At 48.1% G+C, this 19,334-nt stretch overlaps 1 long non-coding RNA gene across 1 annotated transcript in view; it reads left to right on the top strand.

The window, feature by feature from the left end:
- The first annotated feature begins 1,042 nt into the window (after positions 1 to 1,042).
- The window catches only part of LOC140385981 (uncharacterized), a 28,295-nt gene continuing 10,003 nt past the window's right edge, over positions 1,043 to 19,334 (top strand). Inside the window, exons 1-2 of the long non-coding RNA XR_011933501.1 lie at positions 1,043 to 1,089; positions 9,960 to 10,078. This is a non-coding gene — a long non-coding RNA (uncharacterized lncRNA). The remainder of the gene's footprint in view (positions 1,090 to 9,959; positions 10,079 to 19,334) is intronic.

Genomic DNA, 19,334 nt, shown 5'->3' with positions numbered 1-19,334 from the left:
GCATAGGTAGCTGAAAGAGTTTAAGGAGAAGGAAGCAACTTGGGACCTGTTCAGCCAGATGTTGCAATCATGCAGATGAAGTGGCTACATCAAATTTCTGTCCTGCCCATTTCAATCTGAACAGTTGCAGGCAGGTGACCACTGCATCCAAAAATTGGGACACTTGTTTTCCAGCTCATCGTCATTCAGGGCAGCAAGGAAACAAAACAAACAAAATACTGTGGTTGCTGGAATCTGAAACAAAATAGAGAATGCTGACAAAACACAGCAGGTCTGACAGCATCTGTAGGGAGAGAAAACAGAGTTAACATTTTGAGCCTGTTTGACCCTGTTTGACCCTTCTTCCGAATGAAAGCGAGGGAAAATGTGTCGGATATTATACTGTAGCTGGGAGAGATTACAGCAAAAAATGTAGCAAACTTAAAAACAAGAGACAGGTGGCCTGGTTGAGTGCGGGGTCGGCGGGTGGGGGTGGGGGTTGCATTGAGGCAAAAAATGTATGGGATAGAAAAAAGAGGTGTTAAGATGAAGGACAAAGATCATTGTCAAAAGTTGTTGGGCTTAATGTTGAGCCCTGAGGGCTGTAGTGTGCCTAATCATAAAATCAGATGATGCTCCTCTAGTTTGCATTGGGCTTTACTAGAGCATTGCGGCAGGCCAAGGATGAACAGGTGTCCATAAGAGCAAGGTGCAAAATTAAAATGGTAAGCAGCAGGAAGGTTGGGGTCATTCTTGCAGGCTGGGTGAAGATGTTCCTCAAAGCGGTCATCCAGTCTGCATTTATTCTCTTCAAGGTGGAGGGCACAGCAAAGAAGCAACATTGGAGAAAATTAGGGGAAAATAAATAAATGAACAATTAAATTAGAAAAGACATGTTGACTTTTGTAAGTAGTTATATTTTAATTTCATTTTTTTTAGGTTCCTTTATGACTGTCTGGTAATTGCTCTGCTTCTGCTTGTCATAATCACACACCTGGTGAATATCAGTTTACATACCAACTATATTTTGTCATGGCTTCATGTGCAGTGTGTAGCAATTACACTTCCTCCTTTGTGGCTTTGGAACTTGAAACACTTCCAGCCTTTCAAGTGAGTCAATGTGGTTGAATACAGTAACATTTTATTGATTTTGTTTAACAACATTTGATATAAAAGTTGAATTATATGTGGTTAAGCCTAGGCCCAGATATTTGCTCACGGGTCTTGTGTCCAGAGAAAGAAATTCCCAGCCTGATGAACCTGACCTTTAAAATGTCTCCCTGAATATCTGATTTTCGGGCCTGGGAGGGGGAGGGCTTACGGGTAGGTGGGCTAGAATAAGAGTCGAGATGAATCAACCTGCAAGTAGTGAGGGGTCAGAGGCAGGTCCAGCACAGATTGGGCAACTTGGATGCAAATAAAAAGCGGGCCTTCAGAAAGACACATTTGCGATATAGGTTGTCAGTGGTGAAGTCCCTGTTCCTCGAAGAAGGCATCATTGCCTTGTCGTGTGAGTGTCAAAGCTGTAAATGTTATCCAACTGTTAGTTGACTCTGGAATAGACGCCCCATCATGAGCTTTTTCTATGGGAGAATTTTCATTGTTGCTGCATTATCAAAGAAGGCAGGAGAATGGAGATGACAAATATATCAGCCATGATTGAATAGCGGAGCAGATTTGATGGACCGAATGGTCTAATTCTGCTCCTATGTCTTATGATCTTATTCTCGACTGAATCACTAAAAGCATGGGATGGATTCACAAGACACAGCCATGGAGATGGAATCACCATGCCACCTCTACTTGGCACAGATATTATGCAGTCATGTAGTTAGCTGTCAAGACTTAGTGAGTGGATGAGTGATGGACACTGCCATGCTCATTGTCCCATCCAGTTTCCTCTTACCATTAGGGTGGCACAGTGGCATGGTGGTTAGCATGCTGCCTCACAGTGCCAGAGACCTGGGTTGAATTCCAGCCTTGGGTGACTGTCTATGTGGAATTTTCACTTTCTCCCTGTGTCAGTGTGGGTTTCGTCTGGGTGTTTGTTTCCTCCCACAGTCCAAAGATGTGCAGGTTAGGTGGATTGGCATTCTAAATTGCCCCTTAATGTCCAAGGAAGTTACATCACATCTTACTAACCCATACACTGTCAACTCAGATACAAGCACTTGGGGGGAAAGTCACTTCACTAGAGTAATCTGTGCACAGATCCCCTTGGAGGAGGGAGGGAAGTGATCCTCTAATGGGCAGCAATGTGGGACCCTCAGGAGTCTGAAAGGCTTATTCAGCTAGACAGAATCCAGGGCAAAAAAATACACTTGATTGACACTCATCTACCACCTTCAAACTTCAGTCTCTTCACCACCAATGCAGAGCGGCTCTATATTTTGTTAATTAACAGAAGACATGTGGACATCTGATGGAGTTCCCTGAGGCAGTGGGATCTCTATGACTGTTATAGGAGGAGCCCATCCCAGCCATGAGCTCCACATTGTCCCAGGGCTTCAACTACATTAGCTCCAACCATGAGAGATTGGCTAATCCCATAGAGAGATTCATGCAGCAGCACTTGAATGGATGCAACAGCAGCATGGTAGCAAAAAAGGATGCAAGCTGCCCTCAGTAGCCTGGAGCAGACTGCTCAGAGTATGAGCACTGGGGAGTTGCATACATTTAGCAGGACAGTTGCACTGTTGGCACAGCAGTTGCTGGAATGGATGATTGCTGCATACTAGCAGCCAGCCCCATCAAACCCATCTGAAGGCCAATGATGCACATCACTGAGTAGAGGGAAATTACTGAGCACTCAGCAGCATAGGGGCTGTTTAGCACACTGGGCTAAATTGCTGGCTTTGAAAGCAGACCAAGGCAGGCCAGCAGCACAGTTCAATTCCCGTACCAGCCTCCCCGAACAGGCGCCGGAATGTGGCGACTAGGGGCTTTTCACAGTAACTTCATTTGAAGCCTACTCGTGACAATAAGCGATTTTCATTCATTTCATTTCATCCTCACCTTCCTCCACCTCCCCAATCTCTCCGCCAGAGCCATCACCTGTTACACATGTGCCTATGACCACAGTTGCCCATGCAGAGCTGATGTCTGCACGAGATCCCCAACAGATGCCCACGTGATGCAAGCCAGCTCTCCTCATTTTGGCTTGACCAGAGAAGTGTATACCTTACCTCCACCTCCTCGGAAGCAACACACTTCATAGGTGTGTGAGAGCAGAGGGCGCTATTACACTTTTCACATTCTACATAGCATATTTGAGTACTTCTTTAATATATTTACTTACACTTGTACATGACTTCCTGTTTATGTGGATATTAGAGAGCTCAAAAAGAAAACTATGAAGATAGTCCTTACCAGTATTAATGAGGGAGGCCTGCTGAGGCACTTCTTAATGTACCGTCAAGAGGATCAAAGTTGTTAGCTGATTTAAAATTGTACAAAATTTGCAGGAATTTGTCCCAGCCAGTGAAGAGAAAACCATGGGACGTGGAGTGAAGGGCAACTTGCAGGTGCTGCTGTTCCCACGCGCCTGCTGCTCTTGCCCATTTAGCTTGTAGAGCTCTTGGATTTGGAAACTGATATTAAAGGAGCCTTGGTGAATTGTTGCAATGCATCTTGTACATCGGTCACATTGCTGTCATGTTGGTGGAGAGACTGAACAATCCAAATGGTGGATGGAGTGCCAATCAAGTGATTGCTTCTCCCTGAATCCTATCTAGCTAGTCCAGTCTTTCTGGAGCTGCAATCGTGCAACTGGAGAGTGCTCCACTGCATTCTTGACTTGTGCCTTGTACATGGTGGTCAGATTTTGGGGAGTCAGGAGGTCAGTTCATCACCACAGAATTGCAGCCTGCTCTTTCATCAAACTCGCTCACAATCCATCCATACAGGAGAATACAGCCCACAACAGAAGGGAAAAAGAGAAAACAGGAGGTGAGAAGTCAAAGCCAGGACCTTGCACTTTATTTGAGCAGCAGACTGCATAGTTTGCAAGGGAGGATAGGGACCACGCTGGTGCCGCGGACAAGGTCAGCCTCTCTCAGGAATCCAGAGAGGAAGCATACATTATTTTGAAAACTTCAGAAAATCAAGATGATTGGTGCATGCAATGCCTGAACCAGCTGAAGCAATCATTCAATCTCTCTTTTCTTCATTCTAGGTGCAGCAGGAAAATGGAGAGGCCAACGACCCATCCTAAGACAGCCCCAGCCCACCTTGGCAGAAGGAAACAACAACTTAATACATACAGAGCCATTGCAGCAATTACCAGCACACTCCACTAGCCCAGAGACACACACCTTGGAGGGTCATAGTTATAGTTTACGCTCTGGATCGCACTCTGGTGGTCACCTCACACACATGCGCCCACAGCTGGCACAGGCAGTAACAGCCGAGGTCAATGACACTCGGAGAACTGCTGGAGAACAGGTGCCTGCTAAGTCCAAGTTTGAGAATGACTTTCTGTAAGCAGCCAAAGAAAACACAGGGATCAGTGCTGGGACCTTTGCTGTTTGTTGTATATATAAATGATTTGGAGGAAAATGTAACTGGTCTGATTAGTAAGTTTGCAGACGACACAAAGGTTGGTGGAATTGCGGATAGCGATGAGGACTGTCAGAGGATACAGCGGGATTTAGATCGTTTGGAGACTTTAGCGGAGAGATGGCAGATGGAGTTTAATCCACACAAATGTGAGGTAATGCATTTTGGAAGGTCTAATGCAGGTAGGGAATATACAGTGAATGGTAGAACCCTCAAGGGTATTGAAAGTCAAAGAGATCTAGGAGTACAGGTCCACAGGTCACTGAAAGGGGCAACACAGGTGGAGAAGGTAGTCAAGAAGGCATACGGCATGCTTGCCTTCATTGGCCGGGGCATTGAGTATAAGAATTGGCAAGTCATGTTGCAGCTGTATAGAAACTTAGTTAGGCCACACTTGGAGTATAGTGTTCAATTCTGGTCGCCACACTACCAGAAGGATGTGGAGGCTTTAGAGAGGGTGCAGAAGAGATTTTTTAAAAAATATATATTTATTAAAGTTTTTTAACACAATTTTTCTCCCTGACAAATCGCGCCGAGCAAGATATATACATGGCAAAATGATATATTTACACAGCTTTGTACACTGGCCCTCACCTGTACGTGCCAGTTTCCCCAACCCTTCATGTTATCTCTTGCTCATCCACCCTCCCAGGCAGTCCCCCCTTCCCCCCCTCCCCCCCCCTCCCAGGACGTCCCCTCCAGCCCCCCCCCCCCCCCCCAAGGTTGCTGCTGCTGCTGACCGACCTTCCTCTAACGCTCCGCGAGATAGTCTAGGAACGGTTGCCACCGCCTGTAGAACCTCTGCGCAGACCCTCTCAAGGCGAACTTAATCCTCTCCAACTTTATGAACCCAGCCATATCATTTATCCAGGCCTCCAGGCTGGGGGGCTTCGCCTCCTTCCACATTAGCAAGATCCTTCGCCGGGCTACTAGGGACGCAAAGGCCAGAATGCCGGCCTCTTTCGCCTCCTGCACTCCCGGTTCGTCCACTACTCCAAATATTGCTAGCCCCCAGCTTGGCTTGACCCGGACTTTCACCACCTGAGATATTGCTCCCGCCACTCCTCTCCAGAACCCCTCCAGTGCCGGGCACGACCAAAACATATGGACATGGTTCGCCGGGCTCCCTGAGCACCTTCCACATCTGTCCTCTACCCCAAAGAACCTACTCAACCTCGCCCCCGTCAAGTGCGCTCTGTGGACCACCTTAAATTGTATCAGGCTGAGCCTGGCACATGAGGAGGAGGAATTAACCCTACCTAGGGCATCAGCCCACAGACCTTCCTCGATCTCCTCCCCCAGCTCCTCCTCCCATTTACCCTTCAACTCTTCTACCAGCGCTTCCCCCTCTTCTTTCAACTCCTGGTGTATTTCCGACACCTTGCCCTCCCTGACCCAGACACCCGAGATCACCCTATCTTGAACTTCTTGTGCCGGGAGCAACGGGAATTCCCACACCTGTCGCCTCACAAAAGCCCTCACCTGCATATATCTAAAAGCATTTCCCGGGGGTAACTCGAACTTCTCCTCCAGTGCCCCTAGGCTCGCAAACGTCCCGTCGATGAACAGGTCCCCCATTCTTACAATCCCCGCACGATGCCAGCTCTGGAACCCCCCGTCCATCTTCCCCGGGACAAACCGGTGGTTACCCCTGATCGGGGACCACACCGATGCTCCCATTGCACCCCGGTGCCGTCTCCACTGGCCTCAGATCCTTAGCGTTGCCGTCACCACCGGGCTCGTGGTATACTTTGTTGGCGAGAGCGGCAGCGGTGCCCGTCACCAACGCCCCCAGGCTCGTTCCTTTACAGGACGCCATCTCCATCCTCTTCCATGCCGCCCCCTCTCCCTCCATAACCCACTTGCAGATCATCGCCACATTTGCTGCCCAGTAGTAGCTCCCCAGGTTTGGCAGCGCCAACCCTCCTCGGTGTGCAGAAGAGATTTACCAGAATGTTGCCTGGTATGGAGGGCATTAGCTATGAGGAGCGGTTGAATAAACTCGGTTTGTTCTCACTGGAACGAAGGAGGTTGAGGGGCGACCTGATAGAGGTCTACAAAATTATGAGGGGCATATACAGAGTGGATAGTCAGAGGCTTTCCCTCGGGGTAGAGGGGTCAATTACTAGGGGGCATAGGTTTAAGGTGAGAGGGGCAAGGTTTAGAGTAGATGTACAAGGCAAGTTTTTTACACAGAGGGTAGTGGGTGCCTGGAACTTGCTACTGGAGGAGGTAGTGGAAGCAGGGACGATAGTGACATTTAAGGGGCATCTTGACAAATACATGAATAGGATGGGAATAGAGGGATACGGACCCAGGAAGTGTAGAAGATTGTAGTTTAGTCGGGCAGCATGGTCGGCACGGGCTTGGAGGGCCGAAGGGCCCGTTCCTGTGCTGTACATTTCTTTGTTCTTTGTTCTTGAAAGTATGCTGGGGATTCAGAGAGATGTAGGTAGCTCAGTCGGGGATGTCGGAGGCCCTCAATGGAGTGACACGAAAAATGGAGGAGGAGTCTCAGCCGGGCATCCCATCATCATCCACTCAGGCACTCCAAGGGTGCCCAGCTGCTCAAAATTAACTCCGGCTGGTTAGTGTAAGGAAGGCGTACCTGCCCCACAGCAGGAGACCCCTAGCAGGCTGGGCCCTCCAGGCATCAGACGTCAGAGGATGCCTGAAAATGTCATCTTTGACAATGGGGCATTGCAGTCAGCTGACTGTCTCTACGTCTGCTACAGATATCAGAGGTGCACTCAAGCATAGTGGTAGCCTCCACATGACTTCAGCTCTTGAGAAGACCCTCCTCCCACTTTGATGTTTCCAATTGGACATTGGGGCTGTTGTCTTGCTGCTGAGCTGCCTTTCTGCCATGATTGTTTTTGTGACTTTTCCAACTGTCTCCACCACCTTTTACCCTCTGTCACCCACAAACAACCCCCCACCCCACTCCCCATCTCCATCACTTGAGAGCAGCATGGTAGCATTGTGGTTAGTACAATTGCTTCACATCTCCAGGGTCCCAGGTTCGATTCCCGGCTTGGGTCACTGTCTGTGCGGAGTCTGCACGTTCTCCCCGTGTCTGCGTGGGTTTCCTCCGGGTGCTCCGGTTTCCTCCCACAGTCCAAAGATGTGCAGGTTAGGTGGATTGGCCATGATAAATTGCCCTTAGTGTCCAAAATTGCCCTTAGTGGTGGGTGGGGTTACTGGGTTATGGGGATAGGGTGGAGGTATGGACCTTGAGTAGGGTGCTCTTTCCAAGCGCCGGTGCAGACTCGATGGGCCAAATGGGAATCGAACCTGGGACCCTGGAGCTGTGAAGCAACAGTGCTACCCACTGTGCTACCATGCTACCCCTATAATATTCTTTCCCTCTTCGCCACTCACACCCACTCACTATCCACCCTACCCTGCATACCTTCAATCATCCTCTTCTCGAGCCTTCAATGCCCCTTCTCGTGCTTTCACCTCGCCACTTTCTACCTTCAGCCTCCCCCACCTTTACACCTTCACATCCCCCTCTCTTCAGGCCTTCAACCTCTCACTCCTTGTACCTCCAACCGCTCCTCTTCGTGCCTTCAAACACACCTCGCTTATTGCCTCCTCACGTCCTCAGCAATGGTGCAGGCAGCATCGACTGACTGGTAAGTCCTGTAAGTTTCCCATGCCGGGTGCATGCCACGTTTGTCAAGTTGGGTAACTGAAACGTGTAAATGCCCATTGGCAGTGCAGTAGATTTGCTGACGGTGCAGATTCTGGTCTGTTTCCCTGTTCATGCACATTCATAAAATGCATTCCCAACTTTCACCAGCAGGAAAGGCAACCTCCCATTAACCTGCCTTGCTCGTCTGGTGAGGAAAATTCCCACCTGATTACACAACATCATGTAACTGATTTTTGGCCTCCCACCGCATCTTCTGCCTCTACCTTTCAACATTACCACTGTTGTTAGGAGGGGAAGATCCCACCCAGAGTGTGAGACCAATGTCAACACAGGTTCACTTATGCAAGATACATAAAAGCAGCTGGTCATTTAAATCACCAGCTGCCTCCACTGAAGTGGGATTTTGGAAGAACAGGAATGTGGAATCTGGAATGCACAGATTAGAATAGGTAAGAGGAGGACTGAGCTTGGTGGATTTTTATGGACAGCCAAGATACCCCTTTGGAGAGGCAAGGCAACCTTTGGGATTGTTAAAAGGGAATATTATACATTTTCAATGCACAAACCCATTGGAATTTGAAGCTACAAAAAAGCTGTTTAGTTGTCAAGAAAATGTTCAGGAACTATCCTTCTGTAAAGGAGCTTTCCAGAAACTATCCAGCTGTTGAAGAAATGTCCAGCTGTCAAAGAACTGACTAGCTATTGAGGAAATGTTAAGGAGCTGTCCAGCAGTTAAAGATACCCAGGAAGTGTTTAAAAACTGTCAGAACTATTCAGGAAGTGTCAATGCTTTCAAAACTATCCAGAAAGTGTGAAAGCTGTCAAGGAACTGTCCATTAATGCTAGATGAGTTGGCATGAAGGAGGTAACAGAAAATGACAGTAGGTGGAAAAATAGGGTGAGTAGAAGTTAACTAAGTTGGCTAGGGATGTGGGTAATTGGATTGGCTGCCGAGAAGGCATAGGTTAACATAGATAGGCATGGATGTGGCATACGAAATGCATGGGGGGTGAGGTCTGGTGGGATGTTTTAGTTTTGTTATTTATTTTATTTCAAGGCAGTGCTAAAATACAGATGCAGGCCTTGTGCCCAGCCTGCCTTTGCAGCTGGCAGCTTGCAGATTTGTTCTGGGGTTCTCCACCCCAAATCACTTTTGAGCCCACACCCCTCACCGTACCCTCCAGTTGAAAATCCAACCTGTGGGCGGACATTTTAAAGGTCAGGTTTGATGAGCTGTGAGATCTCCCAACTTGGTGAACCAAGCCTGGGGATGAAAATCTAGGTCAAAGAGTAAGTAAATTAATAAAATAAGCTTGAAATTCTGTATGGGAGATTGTAGAATTGCCATTTGGTTGGAAGATCAAAAGAATGATGTGGAATCTGTTTCTGTCAGGATTCTGCTCTGTGGAATGAACGCAAGGAAATTACTGTGCTTATATAAAACACCATTGCCTCAGTATAACAGCTCAGGCCAAGTGATTCATATCATGTTGGTGTAAAACAATTTGAAGTTATGGACGCTTAAAACTGGAAGAGCAAATTGACAATATGTTTTAAGTTAATATTAGTGTTTTAGACCAAATTATACTTCGATCATTACCATATCATGTACAGAATATACTTCACTGCAACAATTCAAAGCATTCAATATATGTCTATTGATGAACGAAACAAATTGCAAAAATTTGTAAGTAGTGTTACTTATGTTGTCTTGAAATTTAATGTTAAATTATTTTAGAAATGATGTGCATACTTTCTCCCAAAGGTTTTTTGGACCATTTCTAGCTATGGTTAGCAGCATTATTCCAATCATCTTTAAGTTCCTTTTCATCTACATACAATTTTTTTTGCCATTTGCATTTGCCTACTACGTGGTCTTTGGAGGTAAGACAAATATTCAATCTGCTTAAATAATGGGCATTGTTTTAGTAAATATTCCATCCTGTATTATTTTAATAACACAGTGATGTATATGGCAGCAGGGTTTAAATCAAGTGGGATCATTTGAGTTTATTGCAAAAGTAGAAAATAATAATTTAAGGCTGCCAAGCTGTTGCATTGTGATTTGTTTGTTTTTACCACAAAATATACTTAGAGCTCGATTTTCCCACTGTGTTGCGCCTGGTGCCAATCAGGGTGCGGTGAGTGAATCGTGGGAGAAGCCTAAATTGGGATTAGCGCCTATTTTGCAATTCATCCGGTCCTCTCCCGATGGTGAGATCAGGATTTCACCCAAAAATGGTGAGAAGCTCATTAAGCCTAATTTGCATTCATTTCAATCTCATTAGCGAGATTGAAGTCGGACCCAGTGGCCTCCCGGGAGTCACCCGACTTCCCAGCGAGATGCCGTGTGGGTGTCGTTGAGTACTCCTGTACTAAAATGGGAATCCCACGCAATGGCTACCAAGGGGATGTGAGGAAGTGAGTAGCCCTTTCCATTTACCATCAAACAGCTCAAGGACACCGGAGCTACTGCCCCAGTGCTCGGGGGAGGGGGGGGGGGGCTGGTGCTTGGCCCTTCAGACGAGTTGGCTGGACCCTTCAGGAGAGTTGGAGGGGACCAGGTTGGATTTTGGTTCTGGGCAGGGAGAAGTGAGGGGCTTTACGTTTGTGAGGCCTTCAAGCTATCTTTAAATAATGTGGAGACCACTAACAGGGCAAACAGCTGCAGTCCTACCAAACTCTCCCAGGATAGAGCCATGCTGCAGCTTCTCTCATGAAAGTCAATTTTACCCCCTTTGACTGTGAGCAGCCTCTAGCTTCACAGCTTAAGACTATTTCAAAGGAGAGATTAGCCTTGTTAGTTGTGATAGCATTTCACCCTCCTGAACTCTCAAGTGTCTCCTCCTAGCAACAGGAGCCCTGTCTGAGAGGATGATTAGTGAACTGAATGTGCTGCACCCTTTGATGATTGAACAGCCTGCCTGTACTCGAGGAGTGTCAGCACCATAGAGGCACTTGTCAACAATTAAACACTAAAGAGCAAGGACTTCACCATTGAAGACTCTCTTGCGGTCAAAGAGTAAGAGTCTGGATGAGCACAGGATAGCTGAGTGTGATCTTCCTAATGTAGCTGGCAGAGGTCTGGGTCTAGGGGTTCCTCATCTGGCTAGAAGGGAGTGTGCAGAGTGAGGTTTGCCAGCACAACCAGCTGGCTGGATGGCACTCTGAGAGAAGTCAGGACAGTCATGGTAGGGGTGGGGGAGGTTTGGGGATTTGAAGGTCCCAGGATGGAAGACCTAACTGATTGTTGGCCTCTCTCCTTCTCCAATTACTTTCAGATAAAAAAATGTTTGCTGGACTCGATCCGGTGGAGTCTGCCCTCATTGTGCTTGTCGCAGCCGATGGAGCCAGATATCAAAGAAGGCAATGAGATCAATGCAAGCTGGAGGTGGTACCACATGTGCGGGCTGCCACTGTACATCCTGAGACCCAGCCGCCCATCAGGCTGAGGCAAGGGCCAGAAGGGGAGACCAGGGACGTACCAAGGTGTACTGGAGCCACTGGTCTTTCCATGAACTGATGGACAGCATATGCTGCAGAAGACATCTCCTCAACAAAGAGATAGTGCGGCACCTGTACCACATCCTTGAGGACATGGCATGCTGTGGAGGAGGAGGAGACCCACTCCTGGTGGGCAGCCCTGCATTTCTACACCAACGGCGATTTCTGGGCTCCAGCAGGGACCTGTGTGACATTTTGCAATCTCCCCTCACAGGTGCATCCTAGAGGTAATGGATGCTCTCTATGCTCGGGCATCCGACGATATCACCTTCGACCTTGACCAGGCCCACCAAGATACCCAAGCTGCAGGATTTGTGACCATTGCCGGGATGTCCCAGGTCCAGAGAGCAATTGATGGCATGCATGTCACCATGCAAGCACTGGGGCATCAGGAAGTGCCCTATATTACCAGGAAGGGATTCCACTCCCCGAATGTTCAGATCATGTACGACCACCGCCTGAGGATCATGCATGTGTGTGCCCGCTATCCTGGTAGCATGCATGACAGCTACATTCTGGGCCACTCAGAGATCCAAAAGCCTGAGACCGAGGTGGAGACCCAATACAATCAGACCCAGGTTGCCATCTGTGCTGTCGTTGAGCGGTGTCTAGGGCTTCTAAAGATGCGGTTCCGCTGCCTGGACCGCTGTGGTAGGGCTCTACAGTACAGCCTCCAGTGGATCTCCTGTTTTGTGGTGGTCTGTTGTGCCATCCCCAATCTGGCACAGCAGCGGGACAACATGCTGGTCGTGGAGAAAGAGAAGGAACATGCCGCCTTGTTGGAGGAGGACGACATAAGGGGCTGGAGGATGAGCCCAAGGATGAGCCGGAAAATCAGCTCAACACCCCCCCCCACCCCCTAATCACACCGCCCCTCCCCGACGACCCTATTTCCCCCTCCACGAATCTATGTGACATCACTCTATGGTGATTGGCCTGTGTTGGCACTGTCAGCAATCCACCATACATTGCAGGAGAGTGATAACTATCTGTGAGGAAAGCTCTGGTGCTCCTTAGTTTCTGCTAACACTGACTCTTGTCTTTCTCCTGTCCGCATGCTCACATCCATCTGCATGATGGAGTCTTCAATAGGGGCTTGGGCCACTGTCGGGGGGAGGGGAACGGAGAGAACAGGGGGCAGACTTCTCTTTCCCCAATCTTGCCCAGCCATTGCTCTACAGAGTTCAAGGAGGAGACAAAGACATACAGGTCTTTCCTTATCTCGAACATCTACAGGGTGGTTAGTTGGAAATGGTTGTCAATCTTTTGATAGAGGATGCCATGCATGCACATGCCAGAGTCATAGCGTTACTAATGCCCTGGATGGCTATCTCCATCATTCACTCATCGGAGCGCATAACCTCTGGAATCTCTAAGATGCTCCTGCAACCTTATTGCTTCAAGATAAAAGACATTTGGCTGAACAATCCTTCTTTGGCAGATTCTAAAGCACTGGTTTTATCACTGGGAGAAAGTTCTGAAATATTCCTTCCTGACCTCACAGGATAGCTGAACCAATATGTACAATATCTATCCAAAATTAAACTAATCATTTGGAATCTCACAATATCAAGGAATTCAGAAAGATTGAATTGAGGCAGAAAATCAGCCATGATCTTATTGAATGGTGAAACCAGCTTAAAAGCCGCTTACTCCTGCTCCGATTTCTGATATTTTTCTGTTTTTATCTGGAAACCTTCCATCTCATAAGAAGATGATTGGTGCAAAGGTAGTCAGTTCTGTGTTAATCATTGTCTGGTGTGAATCAGGAACCCCACTCTGGCACAGCAATCTGTCGGCATTTGCTGCAGAGGAATACAGTGGAGTGCTTGAATACAAGGTGCTTGATTCTGGCCTCTGTTTTCTCTAGACCACCTTTTTGGCCAGCTGAACTTTATATTTCTGCTTACCTCTCCCAATGCCTTCCCAAACAGTCAGCCTCCAGACATCAGCAATTGCCATCTTCACAGATCACTTGCAGGTATTCTTGTAAAGGAGATATGAACATCTAGGAGGTTGTGACCAAGTGACCAATTCACTCTACAGAAAATCTTTGGGCTCATGCTGTCAACCATCTGATGAACCTACAGCTCTATCATTCAAGCGCTACTAACTGCTGTACTTTAGTAATCCCAGTAGTATACCAACCACTCTGTTATAAACACATTCTATCATCTCTACCTAGAATCAAAACTTTTTAAAAAAACATTTCATCAAAGGCATTTTTAAACATTTACAAACACAAAATGGCAAAATCAAAAGGACAACGGAAGTACAAGCCCCAACCACCATACCATCAATAAACGGCTGCCACCTCGAAGTGAAACCCTCCTCCGCCATACAAATGGCAAACTTAATCTTTTCCAGCTCCAGAAATTCTGCCAAGTTGCTCACCCAAACCCCGGCCTTCAATGGCTCCAGGTCCCACCAGCACAACAAAATCCATCTCCAGGCTATCAGTGAGACAAAGACCAAAGCATTGGCCTCTCTCCCCATCTGCACTCCCAGATCCTCTGACACTCCGAATATCGCCACCTCTGGCCTCAGAGCTATCCTTGCCTCCAAAACCTTTGCCGTAACGTCTGAAAACCTTTACAGAATCCTCTCAACTTCGGGCAAGCCGAGAATATATGAACATAGTTTGCCAGCCCCCCTGCACACCACCCACACCTATCCTCCACTCCCGAGAAGAACCGACTCATCCTGGACACCATCTTGTGGGTCATGTGCATCACCTTAAACTGAATAAGGCTTAGCCTCGCACATGGCAAAGACATATTCACCCTCCGTAAAGCTTCCCTCCACACTCCAGCCCCAACTCCCCTCCCAGCTCCTCCTCCCACTTATACAACAGGCAAACCCAATTAACAAACGCCTGCCCAAACCCAAACCTACCCAACACCTCAAACAAATACTCCCATTCAACTCGGTCGAACACTTCTCCACATCCATTGTTCAACTTCCTGTCCCTCCGAGGGCATCATAATAACGTTGAGCAACCTCTGAACATTCGCCAATAACTGCTGCCCCCTCACAAACACCATCTGGTCCTCCCCATCACCGCCAGCACACACTCCTCTATCCGCGCCGCCAACATCTTCGCCAACATCTTTACACCTACATTCAGCAGTGAGATTGGACGATACGACCCACACTACTCCTGGTCCTTATCCTTTAGGATAAGCAAAATCGAGGCCTGAGACAGGGTTGGGAGGAGCTCCCCCCTCACCCACAGCTCATTAAACATTTCCACCAGCATGGGCCCTAGCTCCATTCCAAACTTTTTATAAAACTGGACTAGGAACCCGTCCGGGTCCAGGGCTTTTCCCACCTGCATCGACCCCACACAGTCCATAACCTCCTCAGCCCGATCAGAGCCCCCAGTCCCACCACCTCCACTTCCTCAACCCTCGGGAACTCCAACCCATCTAGAAACTGTTTCATCCCTTCATCCACTTCAGGGCTCCGACTTATACAGACCCCAATGAAAGACCCCATTCACCCCCTCCGGCTTCGATACACCGTACCCCTCTTGTCTCTCACCCTCCAATTTCCCTCGTCAGCACCTGCTTCCTCAACTGACGTGCCAGCATCTTTCTCGCCTTCTCTCCGTACTCAAATATCGCGCCCCCCCCTCCCCCAAGCTCTGCACAGTTGTCCCATTGCGTTCCCTGTAGACACAAGCCCAAACTTCATCTAGAGCCTCTACCTCTCCTTTAATCATCCTTTAAGCCTCCGATCCATCCTCAAGATGTCCTCCACCAACCTTACCCTCTCCACTCGTTCCACCTTCTCCCTACGCGTCCGAATCAATATCCCCCCCTCACCACCACCTTCAGTGCCTCCCACAGCTTGGAGGCCAAAACCTCCCCTGTGTTATTCAACTCCACATAATTCCGGATGGCCACCCTCGCCCTTTCACAAACCCCCTTCTCCGCCAATAGCCCCACATCCAACCTCCACTGCAGCCCCTGGACCCCCTCCTGCACCACCTGCAAATCCACCCTATGCGGAGTGTGGTCCAAGACTACAATCGCTGAATATTCTGACCCTGCCGCCCCCGCCACCAACGCATTGTCCAAATCAAATAAATCAATACGGGAGTATATCTGGTGCACATGAGAAAAAAACAAAAACTCCTTCGCCCTCGGCCTCTCAAATCACCATGGGTCTGCCACACCCATATGCTCCAGTTTCTATAGATATGTGAAGAGAAAGAGATTAGTAAATAGAAATGTAGGCCCCCTACAGACAGAAACAGGGGAATGCATAATAAGGGACAAAGAAATGGCTGAGCAATTGAATACATGCTTTGGTTCTGTCTTCAAAAGAGGACACAAATCAAACACCAGAAATGCTGGAGAATGAAAGGTTTGGTGAGAGGGAAGAACCAAGGGATATCAACATTATATCTGCGTGGAATATAAGGAAAGTAGGAAGGAACTTAAGCAAGGAGTCAGGAGGGCTAGAAGGGGTCATGAAAAGTCATTGGCAAATAGGGTTAAGGAAAATCCCAAGGCTTTTTACACGTACATAAAAAGCAAGAGGGTAGCCAGGGAAAGGGTTGGCCCACTGAAGGATAGGCAAGGGAATATATGTGTGGAGCCAGAGGAAATGGGCGAGGTACTAAATGAATACTTTGCATCAGTATGCACCAAAGAGAAGGAATTGGTAGATGTTGAGTCTGGAGAAGGGGGTGTAGATAGCCTGGGTCACATTGTGATCCAAAAAGACGAGGTGTTGGGTGTCTTAAAAAATATTAAGGTAGATAAGTCCCCAGGGCCTGATGGGATCTACCCCAGAATACTGAAGGAGGCTGGAGAGGAAATTGCTGAGGCCTTGACAGAAATCTTTGGATCCTCGCTGTCTTCAGGGGATGTCCCGGAGGACTGGAGAATAGCCAATGTTGTTCCTCTGTTTAAGAAGGGTAGCAAGGAGAATCCCGGGAACTACAGGCCGGTGAGCCTTACTTCAGTGGTAGGGAAATTACTGGAGAGAATTCTTCGAGACAGGATCTACTCCCATTTGGAAGCAAATGGACGTATTAGTGAGAGGCAGCACGGTTTTGTGAAGGGGAGGTCGTGTCTCACTAACTTGATAGAGTTTTTCGAGGAGGTCACTAAGATGATTGATGCAGGTAGGGCAGTAGATGTTGTCTATGTGGACTTCAGTAAGGCCTTTGACAAGGTCCCTCATGGTAGACTAGTACAAAAGGTGAAGTCACACGGGATCAGGGGTGAGCTGGCAAGGTGGATACAGAACTGGCTAGGCCATAGAAGGCAGAGAGTAGCAATGGAGGGATGCTTTTCTAATTGGAGGGCTGTGACCAGTGGTGTTCCACAGGGATCAGTGCTGGGACCTTTGCTCTTTGTAGTATATATAAATGATTTGGAGGAAAATGTAACTGGTCTGATTAGTAAGTTTGCAGACGACACAAAGGTTGGTGGAATTGCGGATAGCGATGAGGACTGTCGGAGGATACAGCAGGATTTAGATTGTCTGGAGACTTGGGCGGAGAGATGGCAGATGGAGTTTAATCCGGACAAATGTGAGGTAATGCATTTTGGAAGGTCTAATGCAGGTAGGGAATATACAGTGAATGGTAGAACCCTCAAGAGTATTGAAAGTCAAAGAGATCTAGGAGTACAGGTCCACAGGTCATTGAAAGGGGCAACACAGGTGGAGAAGGTAGTCAAGAAGGCATACGGCATGCTTGCCTTCATTGGCCGGGGCATTGAGTATAAGAATTGGCAAGTCATGTTGCAGCTGTATAGAACCTTAGTTAGGCCACACTTGGAGTATAGTGTTCAATTCTGGTCGCCACACTACCAGAAGGATGTGGAGGCTTTAGAGAGGGTGCAGAAGAGATTTACCAGAATGTTGCCTGGTATGGAGGGCATTAGCTATGAGGAGCGATTGAATAAACTCGGTTTGTTCTCACTGGAACGAAGGAGGTTGAGGGGAGACCTGATAGAGGTATACAAAATTATGAGGGGCATAGACAGAGTGGATAGTCAGAGGCTTTTCCCCAGGGTAGAGGGGTCAATTACTAGGGGGCATAGGTTTAAGGTGAGAGGGGCAAGGTTTAGAGTAGATGTACGAGGCAAGTTTTTTACGCAGAGGGTAGTGGGTGCCTGGAACTCGCTACCGGAGGAGGTAGTGGAAGCAGGGACGATAGGGACATTTAAGGGGCATCTTGACAAATATATGAATAGGATGGGAATAGAAGGATACGGACCCAGGAAGTGTAGAAGATTGTAGTTTAGTCGGGCAGCATGATCGGCACGGGCTTGGAGGGCCAAAGGGCCTGTTCCTGTGCTGTACATTTCTTTGTTCTTTGTTCTTTGTTCTTTGGTGCTGAGAAAATTGATGGGATTGAAGGATAAATCCCCAGGGCCTGAGAATCTGCATCGCAGAGTGCTTAAGGAGGTGACTCTGGAAATAGTGGATGCATTGGTGGTCACCTTCAGAGATTCTATAGACTCTGGAACTGTCCCTGCAGATTGGAGGATAGCTCATGTCACTCCAATATTCAAAAAGGGAGGTAGAGAGAAAACAGGGAATTATAGACCAGTAAGCCTAGTGGGGAAAATCCTTGAATCCATTAACTTTTTTTTCAAAATAATTTTTATTAAAGGTTTTCATAAAATATCAATAACAAAATGAGAAAGAAAAAAGAACCCAACAGGGTTAAGTACAAAACACAATCTAAAAAAGCAACCCCCCAAACCCCTCCCCCCCTGTACATAAATAATAAATTAACATTAACACCCCGACTTAACACAACAGGTGTATACACCCCCTCAGACCCTCCAGTGTAAATAACATAAACAAAAATAAAGTAAACCACCCCCCCCCGAGCTGCTGCTGCCATTGACCAATGTCTATCATTCTGCCAGAAAGTCTAAGAACGGTTGCCACCGCCTAAAGAACCCTTGTACCGACCCTCTCAAGGCGAATTTCACCCTCTCCAATTTAATGAACCCCACCATATCGCTGATCCAGGATTCCACGCTTGGGGGCCTCGCATCTTTCCACTGAAGGAAAATCCTTCGCCGGGCTACCAGGGACGCAAAGTCCAGAATTCCGGCGTCTTTCGCCTCCTGCACTCCCGGCTCCTCTGCCACCCCAAATATTGCGAGCCCCCAGCCCGGTCGGACTCTGGATCCTACCACCCTCGACACCGTCCTCGCTACGCCCTTCCAAAATTCCTCCAGTGCTGGGCATGCCCAGAACATATGGGTGTGATTTGCTGGGCTCCCTGAGCACCTAACACACCTGTCCTCACCCCCAAAGAACCGGCTCATCCTTGTCCCGGTCATGTGTGCCCTGTGCAGCACCTTAAACTGTATGAGGCTGAGCCTCGCGAACGAAAAGGAAGAATTCTTCTTCCCTAGGGCATCTGCCCACGTCCCCTCTTCGATCTCCTCTCCCAACTCCTCCTCCCATTTACCTTTCAACTCCACCACCGAGGCCTCCTCCTCTTCCTGCATCACCTGGTAAGTTTCCGAGATCTTCCCCACTCCCACCCACCCCCCCGAGAGCACCCTGTCCTGTACTGTGTGTGGCAGTAGCCGCAGGAATTCCACCACCTGCCGTCTGGCAAACGCCCTTACCTGTAAGTACCTGAAGGTGT

This window comes from Scyliorhinus torazame, chromosome 11, assembly GCF_047496885.1.
Source record: "Scyliorhinus torazame isolate Kashiwa2021f chromosome 11, sScyTor2.1, whole genome shotgun sequence".
Taxonomy (NCBI): domain Eukaryota; kingdom Metazoa; phylum Chordata; class Chondrichthyes; order Carcharhiniformes; family Scyliorhinidae; genus Scyliorhinus; species Scyliorhinus torazame.
This window is presented reverse-complemented; position numbering and strand designations above follow the sequence as displayed.